The sequence below is a fragment of the Pinus tabuliformis genome, chromosome 6, assembly GCF_031772625.1.
Source record: "Pinus tabuliformis cultivar Carrire ecotype Pingquan chromosome 6, CPIR1, whole genome shotgun sequence".
NCBI classification, from domain to species: domain Eukaryota; kingdom Viridiplantae; phylum Streptophyta; class Pinopsida; order Pinales; family Pinaceae; genus Pinus; species Pinus tabuliformis.
In genome coordinates this window covers 213,700,189-213,718,594 of record NC_142292.1, presented here as the reverse complement: position 1 = coordinate 213,718,594, position 18,406 = coordinate 213,700,189, and positions in this window count along the sequence as shown.

The window sequence follows — 18,406 nt, the reverse complement described above, 5'->3', positions numbered from 1 at the left end:
GAGACAAAATAAAGTTTGAAAGATAAGCTCAGGCTGCAACTTACAAAGTAATTTACTAGGCTTGAAATTCTTGGCATTAAAACTAACAGGCCTCTGCAATTTAGCATCCTAAAGTAGCCATTAAACCACTAATGACATATGGCCAATATAACGCACATGGAAGTGAAGGTACAAGAAAAAGCATTAATATCCCTCATCCATCTCCCCCTTTTATCAAAAATTTTAAACAGGAGTTACCATTTCTCTTATCAGCGGCATTATTATCAATTTTCACAAACAATGACAAGAAAATTCCTTCCTTAAAGCAACTACACAACCTACATAACACTAGGAAGACCTAATACAAGGAAACTCAGATAGAAGGTGAGGCCTATTTTCTCCTTGATTATGAATTGCAAATACAAAGAAAGGAACACTCACTATGGAACAATAAACAATACAATAAGAATGGAACCCTTTCCTATCCTAGCAGCCCGAATTTTAACATGGCCTGATAGCAATCAAGGGTTGTGTTTAGGGTTTTTGCATGCCTTAACCCCCAACCAATATTAGGTTTTTCGAGCCTCTAGAATCTTACTGAAAATCCACATATGTGAATTGTGAGATTATGTGGCATCCACTTGATATCATGGTGGTCAACAAAATAGATCAACTTGCAAGAGGTATAACTTTTGCATTCAATTCCAATTTGTTGGACAATGGGTTGTCATTGATGTCAAAGGAGGTACGATGTCTTGGATGTCAAAGGTGGTGTGATTCCTTGGAAATCATTGAGCAGTTGTTGACATGTCATTAATGTCAGACGCTGTGATACCCTCAAGATCATTGAGCATTTGTTGACATGGCATTGATGTCAAAGGAGCTATGATACCTTGGAGATCATTGAGAATTTGTTGAAGTTATGACAATTAAATGAATATGCAAAAGGTTTGGATGGATAGTCCCCTCTAAGATCTTTCTAACAATATACTATACTTGGTCAAAGTCTCTGAAATGAGAAGATAAGCTAATTTGAAAGTGCACATTGGTGAAAAGGGGTCAAAGCCCAAATTTGTTAAAGATTGTGCAACTTCAAGGCAGATTCATGCATTTGTGAGTAATCGGAAATTGTTGCCGCATGAACATGTGCATTGTTTAATGCGTTTAACCACTGCACAACTCCGAGCGTATCCAATGGTTATGGATGGTCTATGGTTAAAACATAGTGGATGAAGCACAAACCTATGCAATAGTTAATGGAGCCTCCCCCCATTGCCTTCCGACCTCCTCCATGTAGAACCTCTCCATCCAATAAAAACTTGGCACGTCACTACCAGGTGGACAACATCGACCCTCAGGCTAACATGTCACATGGATTGATGACGTAGCAAGTGGAACCAATAACAGATTGACACATCGATAGCTAAACATGGATGCAAAGTGTGACGTAGATGACATAGCAAGTGCACTCAATGGCACATTAACAGGTGATGGTGTTGACACCTAATCATGGGAATTGGGTGAACAGTTGTAAATAGTGTAAATAATAAATAATGGAAAAGGAAGAGTCATCAGGAAATGAAACCCAAAAGTCACTCCCTCATGTATAACAATGAGCAATCTAAGTGAATAAACATATTTCATTTGAGGAGTTACCTCCTGGCCTGACATGGTATCAGAGCCAGTGCCATTTTTGGCTTCCCTCTCTACTCTTGTAACTCCCTTCTGTCATTTCTATAGTTTGTCATATTCTTTATCCTGCATTAGTATTATTATCTTTGTTTTCCTATTGCATTCTCAATGTTGCTCCCCTACCTACCCAGGCCAACACCGCTTTGTAGTTATCGTTACTCCGCCTGTGGGTTTGAGGTGCTGACAAACCTGTTAATGCATGAACAAGGTCGCCCGAGTCTCGGCCTTCCTTCCTCCTACGCACTGTGGCAGCGCTCGGACACAGTCCTCCGTGTTACACAGTCCACAACACATCACTCCACTGCGTTCAACCTCGGTCCCTCCTCACAGTCTATGCCTAGTTTTTGATCGCGCATTCCTCCGTCGTCCAAAAGGCTAAGCACTATGCGTGGAGTGGCACAGCGGATAGAGCTTTGGAGTGGCGCAGCGGATAGAGCATTGGAGTGGCATGGGAAAGGTGACGTGGTTTCCGTAGCCAAGCACTCATACCACCACTCGGTTCGTCGAACTGTTTGTGGTATTTCATTATAACGTTGTTTGGTACTCCAGTTTCGATGCAACGGTTTGTGTGTTTGGTTTACGTTTAATACCTCCACTATATAATGTATTCACCGTTTAATACCTCCATTGTATAACGTATTCACCAATTGTTTATGTTTAATACCGCTCTCCGCATACCTATATCGCCTAACCGTCACTCCCCCATACGCTTCTAGCATTTGGAACATCATCGCTCCCCCATATGCTTCTAGCGTTTGGAACACCGCCGCTCCCCCACACATATGTTGTGCCTCTTCATTACCACAGAGTTAACATTGTTGGTAGAGATGTAATAACGTTGTCCGGTTACGTTGAACGTTGTCCGGTTACCTCCTCCTATCCAGTTAATACACAGTTTTTGTGTATGCACAGTTCTGTTGCCTTCCAATACCACGGTGGGATACCACTTATTTCATAACCATGGGGCCTCCCTCATATAATCCCTCCCCCCATATAAACCTTCTCCCTCATATAATCCCTCCCCCATTTAACCATCTCCCCATATAAACCTCCCTCACATAATACCTCTGTTTTTCATATATCAGAATTAGAATTTTTTTTAACCGTTAGGAGTAAACTTTTGCAGCAAAAGTTTTTTTTTTCCACAGTACAGATTTTACCATGCATTCATTGATATATATTGTGGGAGTGGTTCTCACCGGGAAGGAGAACTATCCAGAATGGTCGCGGAAAATCAAACACACTCTCATTTTTAATGAGCTGTGGAAAGGAGTGTGTGTTGGTGAAGGAGACAAAGAACCAGAAAAGCCTACCTCTGACAAGGGATTTTCCATTTGGGAAAATAAGAACAACAAGGCTTATGCCCTGATTGCAGCATTAGTAAATGAAGAGGTGAGTTGCCATATTTCGCCATTTTCAAATGCTTTCGAAGCCTTACAAAAACTGAAGGGACTCTATGACTCACACTCCGCACTTGAAGTTGTTCAACTCATGATTAAATTGTTTAGCCTTGAATCACAGAATGATGATCCTCTTGGTCTTGCATCATAAGTAAAATCTATTATGCATGATATCAAGGTCACTAATGTTGAACTAGACATTCCTCTGATAGCTTTTGTCAAGGCACTTTATCCCACTTACTCAAATTATCTCGAGTCATTGCAAGCAAACGGAAACCTCAAAGAAATTACCTTTGACTCCCTTGTGAATAAATTTGCTGAGAGAGAGAAAGCTTTTGGGAAGAAGACAGCTCCTCGGTCTTTTGAAGACGTTGTGTGTCTTGCACATAAAGAAAAGAATCTTGCTCAAGATTCTTCCAAAGGAAGAGGTGGTCGAAGGGGAAGAGGAAAGCAAGGAAGGCTAACACTGCACTGAAAAACAAAGCTTCGTGCACTCACTGTAAAAAGGATGGGCATGATGATAAGCACTGTTGGATTCTGCATCCAAAGCTGAGACCTAAGAAGTCCGAGGGCAAGAAGAATAACACTGCTACAGCTATTCAGAAAGATTTGGGGTCAGACTCGGGAGATGAAACAACCATTGTAGCCACAGGGGTAAAAGGTAAGAGTTCTAAAACATATACTAGTAATTCTGCTTAATCTATTATTGATGAAGAACATGAGAGAAAAAGACATGAGCTTTTCCATATTCGAGTTGTTTCCAAACATCAAAAGATTGATACTTTGTTTGATAGTGGCTCACAGGTAAATTTGATTTCTGAAGCAATTGTAAAGAAGTTGGAATTAGCAACTACACCTCACAAGAAACCATACCCATTAGGATGGTTGAATGATATAGCACAACTACAAGTGACTACACAAAGTAAACTCAAGTTTTCTTTCGGGTCAGCATTTGTAGTGAGGTTGAGTTAGACATAATTCCTTTGGATATATGTGGAATTGTTTTAGGGAGTCCTTACTTGTATGATAGAAAAGCCATTTTCTATAGAGCCGAGAACAAGTATCTACTTGTAAAAGATGGAATCGAATACTTTGTAAGAGCTCATAAGCTCAAAAATAATTATACTCTCATAAACTCGGGGCAGATGAAAAGAATGATAAATTCGTGCAAACAATTCTTAATAATAGTTGTAAAGGAAAAGAAACCTGATAAAACCAATATATTTGAGGGTTGTAATGCTAAGTAGCAAGCTGATATAGAAAAGGTTGTTTCAGAGTATGATGTCTTGTTTCAAGAACCTAAAGGTCTGCCACCCAAAAAGGAAATAGTACATGATATTATTTTGCAGCAAGATGTTCCATTGCCTAACATTGGAATGTACAGGTTGTCTGCTTTAGAGAATGTTGAAACCAAGAAGCAGGTGCAGGAGTTGCTCGAGAAGGGGTTTATCAGGCCTAGCACATCACCATGTGGGTCACCAAAAAGAAATATGGCTCGTGGAGAATGTGCATTGACTACCGAGCACTGAATAAGATAACAATCAAAAATCATTATCCCTTTCCTCGCATAGATGATCTTTTAGATCAATTGAATGAAGCTGTTTATTTCACCAAGCTGGATTTGCATAGTGGATACCATCAGGTCAGAGTTGCAGAGCAAGATGCATGGAATACGGCTTTCAAAACAAAGCGGGGATTGTATGAGTGGTTGGTTATGCCTTTTGGCTTGACCAATGCCCCTACTACTTTCATGAGATTAATGAATGATGTACTCAAGCCTTTTCTTGATGATTTTGTTATTGTGCATCTGGATGACATTCTGATTTTTAGTAAAATGTGGGAGGAACACTTAAAGCATGTTAAGCAGACATTAGATGTTTTGAAAAGAGAAAAACTTTATGTTAAACTCTCAAAATGTGAATTTGGCAAAACATCTCTAAATTATTTGGGTCATATAGTAGGGGGTGGTGAATTGAAAATAGATCCCTCTAAAGTGGCAGTCATTGTAAACTGGCCTAAACCCAAGTCTGCTACAGAAGTGAAAAGCTTCTTAGGAGCAGAACAATATTGGAGGAAGTTCATCTCTAACTTTTCCTCAATTGCAGCTCCCTTACATGCTTTGACAAGATTGAACAAGGTGTTTCAGTGGGGAGGCAAACATCAGAAAGCCTTCAACACCTTGAAAGAAAAGATTAGTACAGCACCTATACTAGCACTGCCTGATCTACAAAGACCATTTGAGATCCAAACAGATGCCAGTGACTATGCCATGGGAGCAGTGTTGACACAACACGGTAAAACCGTATGTTATCATTCTGAGACTTTTAATCCTGCAATAGTTAACTATCCTACATATGATAAAGAATTGTATGCAATAGTTCAGAGTGTGAAAAAGTGGAAACATTACTTAATGGGCAAAGAGACAGTAATACACGCTGATCATCAACCACTTCAATATCTACACTTTCAAACTAAATTGCAGCAATCAAGGCACTACAGATGGATGGGTTTTCTACAACAGTTTCATTTGGTCATCAGATATAAAAAGGGCATACATAACAAAGTTGCAGACATGTTATCTAGACCCATTATAAATGCATATGCTATACTTAAGCATAATTTTGTACTATATGAAAGCTACATTGAACAATATGCTCAAGATATAGACTTTAAAGATGTATATGCAACTTTGAGTCAAGGCAAAAGGGTAGAAGAATTGGATTATCATGTGAAGGACCGACTCTTATATCATTGTGGGAAACTCTGCATTCCACAAACAGAGAGAGTAAAGATAATCAGAGAGGCACACACTTCTCTGATATCAGGTCACTTTGGGGTAAGTAAAACAGTTGCACAGCTGCAAAGATTTTGTTATTGGCCAAAAATGAATGAGACAGTTTCTAGATATGTGAGAGGGTGTACTATGTGTGCCAAAAGCAAGCCCAGCAATAGAAAACTAGGCTTGTACACTCCATTACCAGTTCCTTCTCACCCTTGGGAAAGTGTTTCCATGGATTTTGTTGGGGGACTGCCTAAGTCTAGAAAAGGTCATGATTATCTGTATGTGGTTGTGGATAGGTTCAGCAAAATGTGCATTTTGATACCTTGTAATAAGCAGATTACAGTTGAACAAACTGCAAAACTATTCTTTGAACATGTATGGGTTCATTTTGGGTTACCCACTTCTATTGTATCTAATCGAGACACCCGATTTGTGGGGAAGTTTTGGTCAAATCTGTGGGCGCTGTTGGACACCCAACTGAAGAAAAGCACAGCTTTTCATCCACAAACCTATGGCCAGACAGAAGTAGTTAACAAGACAGTGATCCAGCGACTCAGAGGATATTGCAGCAAACATCCTAAGCTATGGGATGAACACTTGTGTTATGTGCAGCGTGCTTACAACAGAGCAAAAAATTCTTCAACACAGAGATCTCCTTTTGAACCTGTTTTGGTTTCACACCAAGGTCTCCTTTGGATTTTGTCTTTGGTAAAGATACCACCGTTGATGGACACAGTGATGTGAACAAGGCAACTAGGCTCATTGAACAGATCCAAGAGATCCACCAGGCAATACAGGAACAGCTGGAAAGGAGCCAAGCCAAATAGAAGGCAAGGCATGACAAGCATCGGGTGGAGCATAGTTTCCAAGTTGGTGACCAAGTCTGGCTGTATATCAACAAGGACAGGATGCAAGGTGAAGGTAAAAAGCTAAAGCTTATCAGGTATGGACCCTTCAAGATACTTGAGAGGATCGGTGAAAATGCTTTTCGCCTTGATCTACCAGCTTACATGCACATCTACTCAGTCGTAAATGCAGATTGCTTAAGATTGTTTGAACCTTCAATGATTGAGGATCCTGAAGAGCAAAGTCAATTGCCTTCTATTGATGACCTACGACCTGAATATCTGAATGAATTGCAAGAAGACACAGTCTTGGACAGGAAGGTGAGGACAACGCGCAGAGAAAATGTTGAGTACCTCAGAATCAGACTCAAAGGTTCGAAGCCGAGCAGTGCAAAGTGGATTGAGATTGGGCAAGTAAGACAGCAGTAGCCTCACTTAGTCGATGCTTGAAAGAAAACCAACTTTTGGTGGTCCAAAAGCTTTTCAGTGGGAAGGTCGTGATCCAAATTGGATCCATAAAAAATAATCGGAAGAAACATGGCAGTACCAGGTCAGGACGGACTTCAAAGAATTAAGAGCAGCGATCAAAAACACCTCTAAACCAGTGGCAGTTGGCAGCCAGCGTGGAACGACGAGGACCTCGGTCAAAGCGCGCTGACCGAGGCCCATGGAGACTGCGTAGGAGGCGAAATTAGCCCCTAGGAAGCTCGGATCGAGAAACAGAGGGAGTTTTTGATGGCACGCTTACGCTAATTGCGCATCGCTGGGCGAAAACCCTCGAAATGGAGAGGCCCTGAGCGCTCGGTCACATGAGAGACGGAAAAACCGTGGGGAGGAAGGCTAAAAGCAAAGGCGGGACCTGCGCTCCAAAAACCGACGGTATTGATCAGGGGCATCCTTGGGCGGTAAGCAGATTTGGTGAAAACGAAGCGATTCCACTCAGCGCCCGACGCATGGCAAGTGGAGGAGAGAGAAAACCGCCGCTCATCGCGCGCTAACGGTCGAGCAAGTCAACCGCGCGAAATGAGCGGATGGCATTGGATCTGGGGGATCCAGATCTAACGGTTGATATCGCGCCCGACAAAAAGACCGGATGTAACAAGGGATTGAGCCGTGATTTAAAAGAATTTGAGGTCCGCTTTGACCGCCAAGGTGGCAAATGACTCATTCCCCAACATAACTAAAGAACCAAACCAACGAAGCACGCTGGCGCAGTTCGCAGGAGGACAAGTGGCCACTCCCTATGAGTCTGATGATGATGCCGAGACAGGGAACTCCAAGTGCAGCTGTAGCAGCGATCTGATAGAGTTGGAAGAGGAATCGAACGGCCATGAGCTCGAATGGCTTTAAAGCCATGCACAAACCAGCAGAAAGGACAAACCCACACCCACACACACGAAAGAACAGAGAAAGCAAACAGAGAGAGCAAAAAAAAGCAGTAAGAAGACAGAGGGTTGAGCTGAAAGGCAGCATCGAGCACCAGAGGGCTTGAGAAATTCGAGCCATCCCTGAAGGGGATCTGTCAGGACCAAGCACCACATCGGGCTCCTTCCATTGACCCGAAAGGTCAAGAAGTTGGTAAGGCCAAGAGTCTGTGTACTCGAGTGGCTTGGGAAATCCAAGATCCACCATGCCAAGCTATCCTATGACAGGAGACTCACATTGAGCTCCTTCTTTGTAATTCTCTGCTTTAAGACACAATAAAAAAGGCCACCACTGAAAGCTGGACCGAAGATGTAGCCCTGGAGGATAGGGTGAACTCCTTATTAATTTCTTGTGTTCTTATATTTGCTTACTGTGTTTTTCTGTTGTCTTCCATTGTCAAGTGTCTATGTATATGCAATCTGATCGATCCGTTGCTTAAATAACCTAGACACACACACCAGCACATGAGACTGTAATACCTCTATTTAATAATCCTTAACTGAGATCACTAATAGGGTGATTATCAGATCAATGCAGGGGGTGTGCACCGTTACTAAACCTTTGGTAAAGTTCTTCGATTAGTTGATGGTGAGAAGCCCGCAATGGGCTATTTATATGAGGCCATGGACAGGGCCAAAGAATCCATTTGGGCCTACTATGATGATAAGGGAGATGAGGGGTTTCAGAAACAATTCTTCCTATGGGAAGTGATTGATGAACGATGGAACAAGACACTCCATCGTCCCATTCATGCTGCAGGGATCTACCTGAACCCCGCATTTTCTTACCCATGTGGTTCATATTTGATGTTGAGATCATGGATGGATTCTTAACCTGTGTTTAGAGGATGGTGTGATCTCTAGCAGAATGTGCAAAAATCTCCGAAGAAATGGAGCTATACAGGATGGCAGGTGGCACATTTGGCTTTGAGATGGATGTGACAGATAGGACGACTAAAATGCTAGGTATTTTTTAGTTTGTTTCAAATTTCATTGTCTCTGCAAGTTCATAACTTCATACTTTGCTTCAACTTTCAAATTTCATTTTTCTCTTATGTTTATTTCATTTGTAATTTTGTTGTAGATGCATGGTGAAGAATCTATACCCCATCTGCAAAAGCTTGCCATTCGAATCCTCAGCCAAACATGTAGCTCCTCAAGATGCGAGCACAACAGGAGTGTATTTGAAAAAATACACAACAAGAAGCACAATAGGTTGAACTTAAAACTTAAAATATTGCAAATTTCCAATTAATTTTTTGAATTCATTATACAATATTTTTTATAATTATTATTTTATGATCTTTGTATAGGTTGGAGTCCCAACGACTGAATGACATGGTCTATGTCTGTTAAATTGGCAACTAGGGCCAAACTCCATGTGGGTCAGCTTATTTATGGCAGCTGATATTTTTATTGGACCCCTCTCGTCGAGAGGTGTAGGATTGATCTAAAGATCATTCGATTTCGATAAGTATTTATGAAGATATGAATTTATCTTAATTGTGGATTTATTATCTAGCCGACCAGCAACTTATGTCGACTCAAGAAGCCCAAACGTCATGTTTATTCAACCTATACGTCTTTGGTAAAAATAGAAGAGGATTTGATGTCATTTGGACATAATTCTTGAGTGATCTCCTCCTCTCCACGTCTTGGGTTTTTGGAGAAGGAGTGAGACACCAAGAGAAACACACGTTGGCCCAAAAATGATGCCCTTCCTTCGCAGTCATGAAAACCTACCAACGCAGATCACGGAGACACATAAAACGGAGCTAATGGAGGAAGTCTCAACGCTATACAGACAAGGAGGTTCTATACATAGAGTTCAAGCCCTAAACAATGAAAGGGAGCTTCTATACGAAGCCCTAAAGGGACATCTATATGCTGTCTAGTTTAAGCGAATGAACGCAATCAAGGCAGCACATATGAACATATGAACGCAGTCAAGGCACTCAAGTAATAAAGGCAGTATACATGGAACGCAGTCAAAGGATGGAACACTGTCAAGGCAGCAAGGGAACACGTTGTAATGTGAATGCAGTCACATGATGGAACGTTGTCAAGGCAGCAAGGGAACACGCCGTAATCACATGATGAGGCAACAAGGGAACACACTGTAATGTGAACGCAGTTACATGATGAGGCAGCAAGGGAACACATTGTAATATGAACGCAGTCACATGATATAACGCACAGTAATACACGCAAGTGGATACGCAACAACTTCATGAATGGTTATACGCTGGGCAGTCACAGTCATGTATATACACTGGTCAGGAAGTCCAGGGTGCCACTGTCATCAAGCCGCAGTGATGAAGAGGTAAACGCAGTCATGGTTATATATACGCTATGTATAATGGGATTGCGTGAAACTATAGCCTAGCTGCTTTGCTAGGCTGCAAGCCATAGCAAGCAGCTAAGGCTGATATGTATATGAACTCCATAATGAAGCAACAGAAGGATAGCATGGGCAACATGATGGGCAGCCTTATGAGCAGCGTGATGTATGATACATGGAGCATGGGCAACAGCATGATGTATGAGATCATGTGCATGGGCAGCACAATGATACATGGAGCATGGACAGTATCAAGATAAATGTAATCATAAGTATGGGCAGTATGATGTAGATCATGGACAGCATGATGTATGGGCAGCGTGATCATGAGCAGCATGATGATGCATGATGCAGCGTGATGGTGCTACACAGTAAGGTGCAACAAATGGACGAGATGCAGCACGATGATAGGTGAAGGAGTCACCTTGGAGAATCAGTTGAAGCAGAATGTCTTCAACTGATCTCATCGTATACGAAATGATCTATGCTAGATCTATATAAGTCAAAGTGTTGACTTCTGTTGTAAATGTACTATCTCTCTCTCTCTCTTTCTCTGCTGAACTTTGAAGAACATAAAAGAAGAATTGATCAAGGGTTTCCCCACACATTGCAGGGTTTGTCCCTGGCTAGCGCCACATCTTGTGTCCTCTTGTCATGGCATGTCTTCTGTGATTTATATTTATGTTCTATCTGCAGTTTACTTTATGCTGATGTGATTGCTAATATGGAAAAGAAATTAAATAAATTGCTCTAGCATAGAACATACCCAAACTTAACAGTGTCTACTACAATCTTCGATTGTGGATGAGGCAACTTGAGAGAATACCTGATATTGAGGCCATCTCATTGGATGGGATTGACACCACTGCTGCATGGAGGGTTGAGGCCAAAAGGCCTCTCATGGAGTCTGTCGATGATTGGTTATAGCAGGAGGTAGTGGAAGGCGTAGAGGGGGGGAGGAGGAGGAGGAGGTGACACCACCTACCCAGGCTACCACTGCCACCAGTAAAGGACGTGGTCTACCTCCTCTAGCTCCTACTTCTTCAGGTTTTAGAGCACAGCAGAGTCCACTACCAACTCCACCGACATCTACATCTAGAGGGAAAGGGAAAGTTATTGCATTTTCTCGCAAGAGGGGCAAAGGAAATCATAGCATTAGACTTTAGTTATTTGGTTCATTTCATTGTATATGACATTATGACTCATGATATGAGATACATTATTATATTTTTTGTTGATATTTTGAGGCTAAGTTGGGACTCAGGAGTCGGGGCTTTACTATTCAGGACATGATTCACTGTTATGTGTGATGTAGCACTAGAAATGATATTACACATCTTATATATTAGTTCTTTTATCATATTTACGTGTCAATGTATTTATTTTATGTTGTAGATGCTTTAGATATTAAAAAAATTGAAAAAAATAAATATTTTTGTATTTGCCGATTTTTTCCAATTTTTTTTCTCGCCGATATTATCCCGATAACGATTTTCGCAACATTGATTCAAACACCTCCAAAGCAATACCGCCTCTATGATGAAGTTAATAAAAATTTTGTTGTATCTAGAGATGTAATCTTTCTTTAATCTTCCAAAGTTGACAATGTTGTTGAGCGGCAACTTGATCGCTTGGATAGATTCGCAAATGCAAAATCATTTCAAGAATTTGATAATCAAATTCCACATCTTGAAGGGGGGATTCCTATACTAGATCAATCTGTGGAATCTTCTTTTGAAGCACTCTCTCCCCCACATGAAACTCCAACCACTGATGATACTTTGAGTGATGTGGTTGACAGAATTGGGAGACTCAATCTTGATTCAGTCCCAACTCAATCAACTGAGCAGCCTGATCCATCTCATAAAGGTCCCCCAAAATGGCAGACAAAGACACTTGAAGGTGTTCATCCTGATGAGGTTGGAAAGACAGGAACAAGAAATTCAACCAGGGAAAATGGAGGTGATGTAGATGACTCTGATTCACCTGTTGATATGGATGTTTCTTATGATTGTGAATTGAATTTGTCTGCAGATTTTGAACCAACTTCCTTCAAAGAAGTCGCTTCTCATAATGAATAGAAAGAAGCAATGCAAAAGGAGTATGATACCTTGATAAAGAATGGCACTTGGAAGCTGATTAATCCTCCATTGGGAACAAAACCAATTGGCTACAAGTGGGTCTACAAGAACAAGTATAAAACTGATGGCTCACTTGACAAGCACAAAACCAGGCTTGTGGCAAAAGGTTTTGCACAGAAGGAAGGGGTCGATTATGAGGAGACTTTTTCCCCCACAGCAAAATAGGCTACCATCCGGACACTCTTTGCCCTAGCAGCTCAAAACGGTTGGAAAGTCTATCAAATGGATGTAAAAACTGCTTTCTTGAATGGAGATCTAAAAGAGAATGTTTTTTATGTCCCAGCCTGAAGGATTTGTTGTGAAAGGACATGAACATAAAGTATGCAAACTTGTGAAATCCTTGTATGGCCTCAAGCAAACACCGCAAGCCTGGTATGAAAAATTAACTGAGCATCTTCTGAAACTCAATTTCAAACATTATGATCTTGATGATATAACTTTGTTTGTCAAGAAAGTTGGCAAAACAGTTGTATACCTTGTGGTATATGTAGATGATCTTTTGATGACAGGGAACAATGAGAGCTACATTGCATCCATAAAAAAGGAATTGAGGAAAGGTTTTGAAATGACTGATTTGGGCTATGTTCATTACTATCTTGGTATTAAAGTAACTCAACATCCAAAGTCTATATTCCTTTCACAAAAAAAGTACATTGGAGATCTGTTGAACAGGTTTGGCATCACTGAATGCAATCCTCTAACAATTGTTGATTTGGGGTAGCATCGGATGTGCTCTAGCCACGAAAATTGGTGAAGAGGCTAAGGCAATGAGATCTCTAATACCCAGAAAGGGTTTCGGCAGATTCTAAACAATTTGGGAGATATTAAAATAATTAATAATTTTAATGGAGTCCCCAAGTCTAAACTTAGGGAAAATAAAATATTAATGTGAATTAATATAAAATTGTGTTAGAATGGTCCAAAAGTCATGGATTAAGCCAGATCTAATCTTAGTCGTTGATTAGGGACTTAATCTCAGTCGTTGATTTGTCAACGAGAAAAGTATAAGATGAAGTTTGAGGGTCACTTGGAGAACACACCAAGAGATCAAGATTTCGACTTTCTAGGGCTGGGTTTGCTGAGACGTTTGAGAGAGTGATCTAGAGTTGCAGCTGAGGGGCAGTGAATACAGAAACAGAGAGGCAGAGATAGTGTCGGGAGGATCAGCGCAAAAGCCGGGAAAGTTGACGCAGAGGGCAGAAGCCGGAACTGCCAGGCATAGCCAAAACTATAGGGAACTATCGGAACTGCCGGGAAAGCTGACGCAGAGGGCAGAAGCCGGAACTGCCGGGAAAACTGACGCAGAGAGCAGAAGTCGAAACTACCGGGAAATCTGACGCAAAGGGCAGAAGCCGGAATTGCCGAGAACAACCGAAACTGTCGAGAACTGCCAGAACTGCGAACGCTGGGGTTTTTCGTGGGGCAGATTGGCACTGAGGAGCTGCCTGAGTGTTTATCCGAGGTTTCAGCCGGAGCATCTGTCTCTGAAGGAGAGGTACTACTGTCGAGATTTTTCTCTGTTGGGTGACCCATATTTGGCACCTAGATTGTATTTTGAAACTATTTAATAAATCAAACCCTCAAATAGCTGCACCGGTTTTCCTCCATTGGGTTTTTCCGGGGACATTAGTCCAAAAATAACGGTGTCATTTGTGTGCTTGTTTCTGTTTCCTTCAGTGGATGATCTGTAATGTGTTGAGCATGTACTTGTGTTTATTTTCAGTATTTAAATGGTAAATAACTTGTTAATTAATCAGAATAAGTAGGAAGGAATAAATCAAAAAGTACATGGAGAGTTTCTAATTGTTAGACTTAGAAACTTCAACATGGTATCAGAGCGTGGTTGTAGATCACAGGAGAATTGAGGACATCAGCGAAGCAGAGCAGCGGTGGCAGAAAACAGTTATCCCAAGTGACAAAAGTTGTTCCTAGCAACAAAATAGCAAGGAAGGGGTGATGCAGTGCCTGCATCATCAAGTTCGGGCCAAGAAGAGGCTGCGCAGAGGCTGAGAGAGGCAAAGACAGGCTCACACAAAGCCATGCAGAGGCTAGGAGTGCTGACGCAGTTGGCTTAGGGAGCTAGTTTACCAGTGTTGGGACTGCGAAGAGCCTAGGAGCTCTCACCTTCAGGTCATTGGGGTTTAGGAGGCTGTGGATAAGTTGCAGAGGGGAGCTGGTGGGGTACTGTTGTCAAAACAGTACCTAACAGGGCAAGGCCAAGGTATAGGGAGTTGTTGCCAAGGTGGATTTCTAGCCAAGGAATCCAGATCAGTGTTGCAATTGCACAGACAATTGGAGAGGGGCATCTCGACATTGGCAAAAAGGTTTCCAAGAGGGAAATCGTGGCTCAAAGGAGTCATTCCAAGAACTTCTAGGAGAGAAGTAGAGGAGCAGCGAAATGGCACTACACGGAGTAAGAGACCAGGACAGACTGGACGGAGCCTCAAACTTCGTAGTCTAGAAGGCCAGAATCTTATCCGTACTAGATAGGAATCGTGTCAAGCACTTCGCCTTGAGGACGATAGCTATCCCAATTGACCCGGCTGATAACGATAGGTACGAGGATGCAATGGCGAGGGCTAAGAGTATCATCCTTGACGGGGTCAAGGATCATATAGTACCACATATTTCCAAGAAGAACACGACACAAGAGATGTGGGAGGCCCTGACCAAGTTGTATCAGCGTACTTCCGTGCAGAGGAAGATGCTACTAGAAAATCAGCTGCGATCATACCAAATGAAGAAGAGAGAACAGATCGACCCATTCCTCGGTCGATTGAAGGAGATTTAGGATCAACTAACTTCCATAGGAGCAACGCCGAATCCAAAATTGATGGTGAGAACAGCCCTAAACGTAGTCTCAGAAGACTGGGAGGTGTTTGTCTAGAGCATACTAGGTAGGGCGACCCTTCCAAATTGGGAGTAAATGTGGGTTGCTCTTCGCCAAGAAGAGATCAAAAGGCTGAGCAAGGCAGGAAGCAGCGACAAGGGGATCAGAATCAAGGAGGAGGAGGAGGAAGATGTTGCCCTAGCATCTGAGGGAAAGCAGGAGAAACGGAAAAAGGAGGACCTCTCCAAGGTCAAATGCTTCCATTGCGGGGAGCTGGGTCGTTATGCGACCCAGTGTCCAAAGAAGAAGAGTAAGGGAGAGGCCTCCGAGACCAAGGTAGCGCCAGCAAGGGCAAAGAAGGAAGTGGAAACAGACAATGATTGTGCCATGAGTGCTCATGTGCCACTTCAGTGGGGAGACATCGAGCTATAGTCAGGAGGACTACAGGGGATGAGGGGCAGGATCCTAGAGGTACTCAACCTCTTGGATTAGACCTTGCTATGGGAACCCCAAAGAGGAGTAGCAGTACTAGCGATGTCAGTAGAGACGAAAGCAGATGGAGCGACAGAGGGAGCTACAATGCAGGATTCCCAAGACAGCACAAGGCTAGCAAGTTGCAACAGTGCGAGAGGCACGGGAGTGTTACACCAATGCATGATGGCACAGAGAGGTGTGCAACAATGCGAGATGCATGGAGTTGTTGCAGTGGCGCAGAGGTCAGAGAGGGAGCACTTGTCAGTGACAAAGGGAGCTTCAGTATTATGAGTGTTTCTAGCCTGACAGAGATGTCAAAGTTGGCAAATCAGTTACTTACTTCTCAGTAACTGAGTTGCAGTGCAGCAGTTAGCAGTGGTAGTGCTACGAGCAGCATGATGAAAGGGGTTGTAGTGCAGATACAGCAGTGGCAGGGCCATGGGCAGCAGCATAGATGGAGAGGGAGTTGCAGTACGGATGCAGTAGTGGCAGTGGCAGGGCCATGTGTAGCAGTACAGGATGCAGCAGTGCAAAGGATGTTGGGCAGCAGGCCTAGCATCAGCACAGGGACCGATGTCGGATGATCAAAGTGGTGCTCAGTGAGGAGTATTGTTAGAGCACAGTCCTCGCTAAGAGGGAGTGTTGATTTGGGGTAGCATCAGATGTGCTCTAGCCACGAAAATTGGTGGAGAAGCTAAGGCACACGAGATCTCCAATACTCAGAAAGGGTTTAGGCAGATTCTAAACAATTTGGGAGATATTAAAATAATTAATAATTTTAATGGATTCCCCAAGTCTAAACTTAGGAAAATTAAAATATTAACGTGAATTAATATAAAACTGTGTTAGAATGGTCCAAAAGTCATGGATCAAGCCAAATCTAATCTTAGTCGTTGATTAGGGACTTATTCTCGACCGTTGATTTGTTAACGAGAAAAGTATAAGAGGAGGCTTGAGGGTCACTTGGAGAACACACCAAGAGATCAAGATTTCGAATTTCTGGGGTTGGGTTTGCTAAGAAAGTTGAGAGAGTGATCTGGAGTTGCAGCTGAGGGGCAGTGAATACAGAAGCAGATAGGCAGAGATAGTGCCGGGAGGATCAGCACAGCAGCTGGGAAAGCTGACATATAGGGCAAAAGCAGGAACTGCCGGGAACAGCCGGAACTGTGGGGAACTGACGGAACTACTGGGAAAGTTGACACAGAGGGCAGAAGCTGAAACTACCAGGAACAACCAGAACTGTCGGGAATTGTCGAAACTGCTGGGAAAGCTAACGCAGAGGGCAGAAGCCAGAACTGCCGGGAACTATCGGAACTGCTAGGAAAGCTGACGCAAACGACAGAAGAGGCTGACACGGTCCCTAGAGGTTGACGTTGGGATTTTTCGTGGGGCAAATTAGACTGAGGAGCTGCCGGCATGTTTATCCGAGGTTTTAGCCGGAGCATCTGTCTCTGAAGGAGAGGTACTATTGCCGAGATTTTTCTCTCTTGGGTGAGCTGGATTTGGCACCCAAATTGTATTCTGAAACTGCTTAATCAATCAAACCCTCAGATAGTTGCACCAGTTTTCCCGCACTGGGTTTTTCCAGGGACAATAGTCCAAAAATAACGGTGTCATTTGTGTGCTTGTTTTTGTTTCCTTCAGTTAATGATTTGTAATGTGTTGAGCATGTACTTGTATTTATTTTCAATATTTACATGGTAATTAACTTGTTAATTAATCAGAACAAGTAGGAAGGAATAAATCAGAAAGTACATGGAGGGTTTATAACTGTTAGACTTAGAAACTTCAACAACTACTCCAATGGAACAAAACTTAAAGCTCACATCCATTAAAGGAAAAGAATTTGATGATGCAACAAAGTATAGACAACGTGTAGGAAGTCTCAACTACCTGACTACTATCAAACCAGACATTTCGTTTTTTGTTAGAATCCTCTCTAGGTTTATGCAAAAGCCTTGTGAGGGACATTGGTCTGCTACAAAAAGAGTTCTAAAGTACTTGAAGGGAACTCAACACTTTGGGCTCAAGTATACACAGGTGGGCAACTTCAGCTTGATTGGATACTCTGATTCAGACTTCGATGGAGACAAACAAACTGGGGTATCTACTTCTAGTTATGCTATGATTCTTGGATCAAGAGCTGTCTCCTGGAGATCATGCAAACAATCAGTTCCAACAGATTCCACAACAGAGGCAGAATATGTGGTAGTAGCTGAGGCAACAAAAGAAATTGTGTGGCTCAGGAAAATCTTGGAAGATTTGCAAGTAAAACAAGTACATTCGACTCCACTCATGATTGACAACACCTCTGCAATAAAGTTGGCCAAGAACCCAAAGTTCCATGATCGAACGAAGCACATCAATACAAAATATCATCTGATTCGACATCATGTTGAGGCCAAGACAATCCATCTACGCCATTGTTCCACTAATGAGCAAATTGCAGACATCTTCACCAAAGCACTTGGAAGAGAAAAGCTTGAAAGATTCAGAAC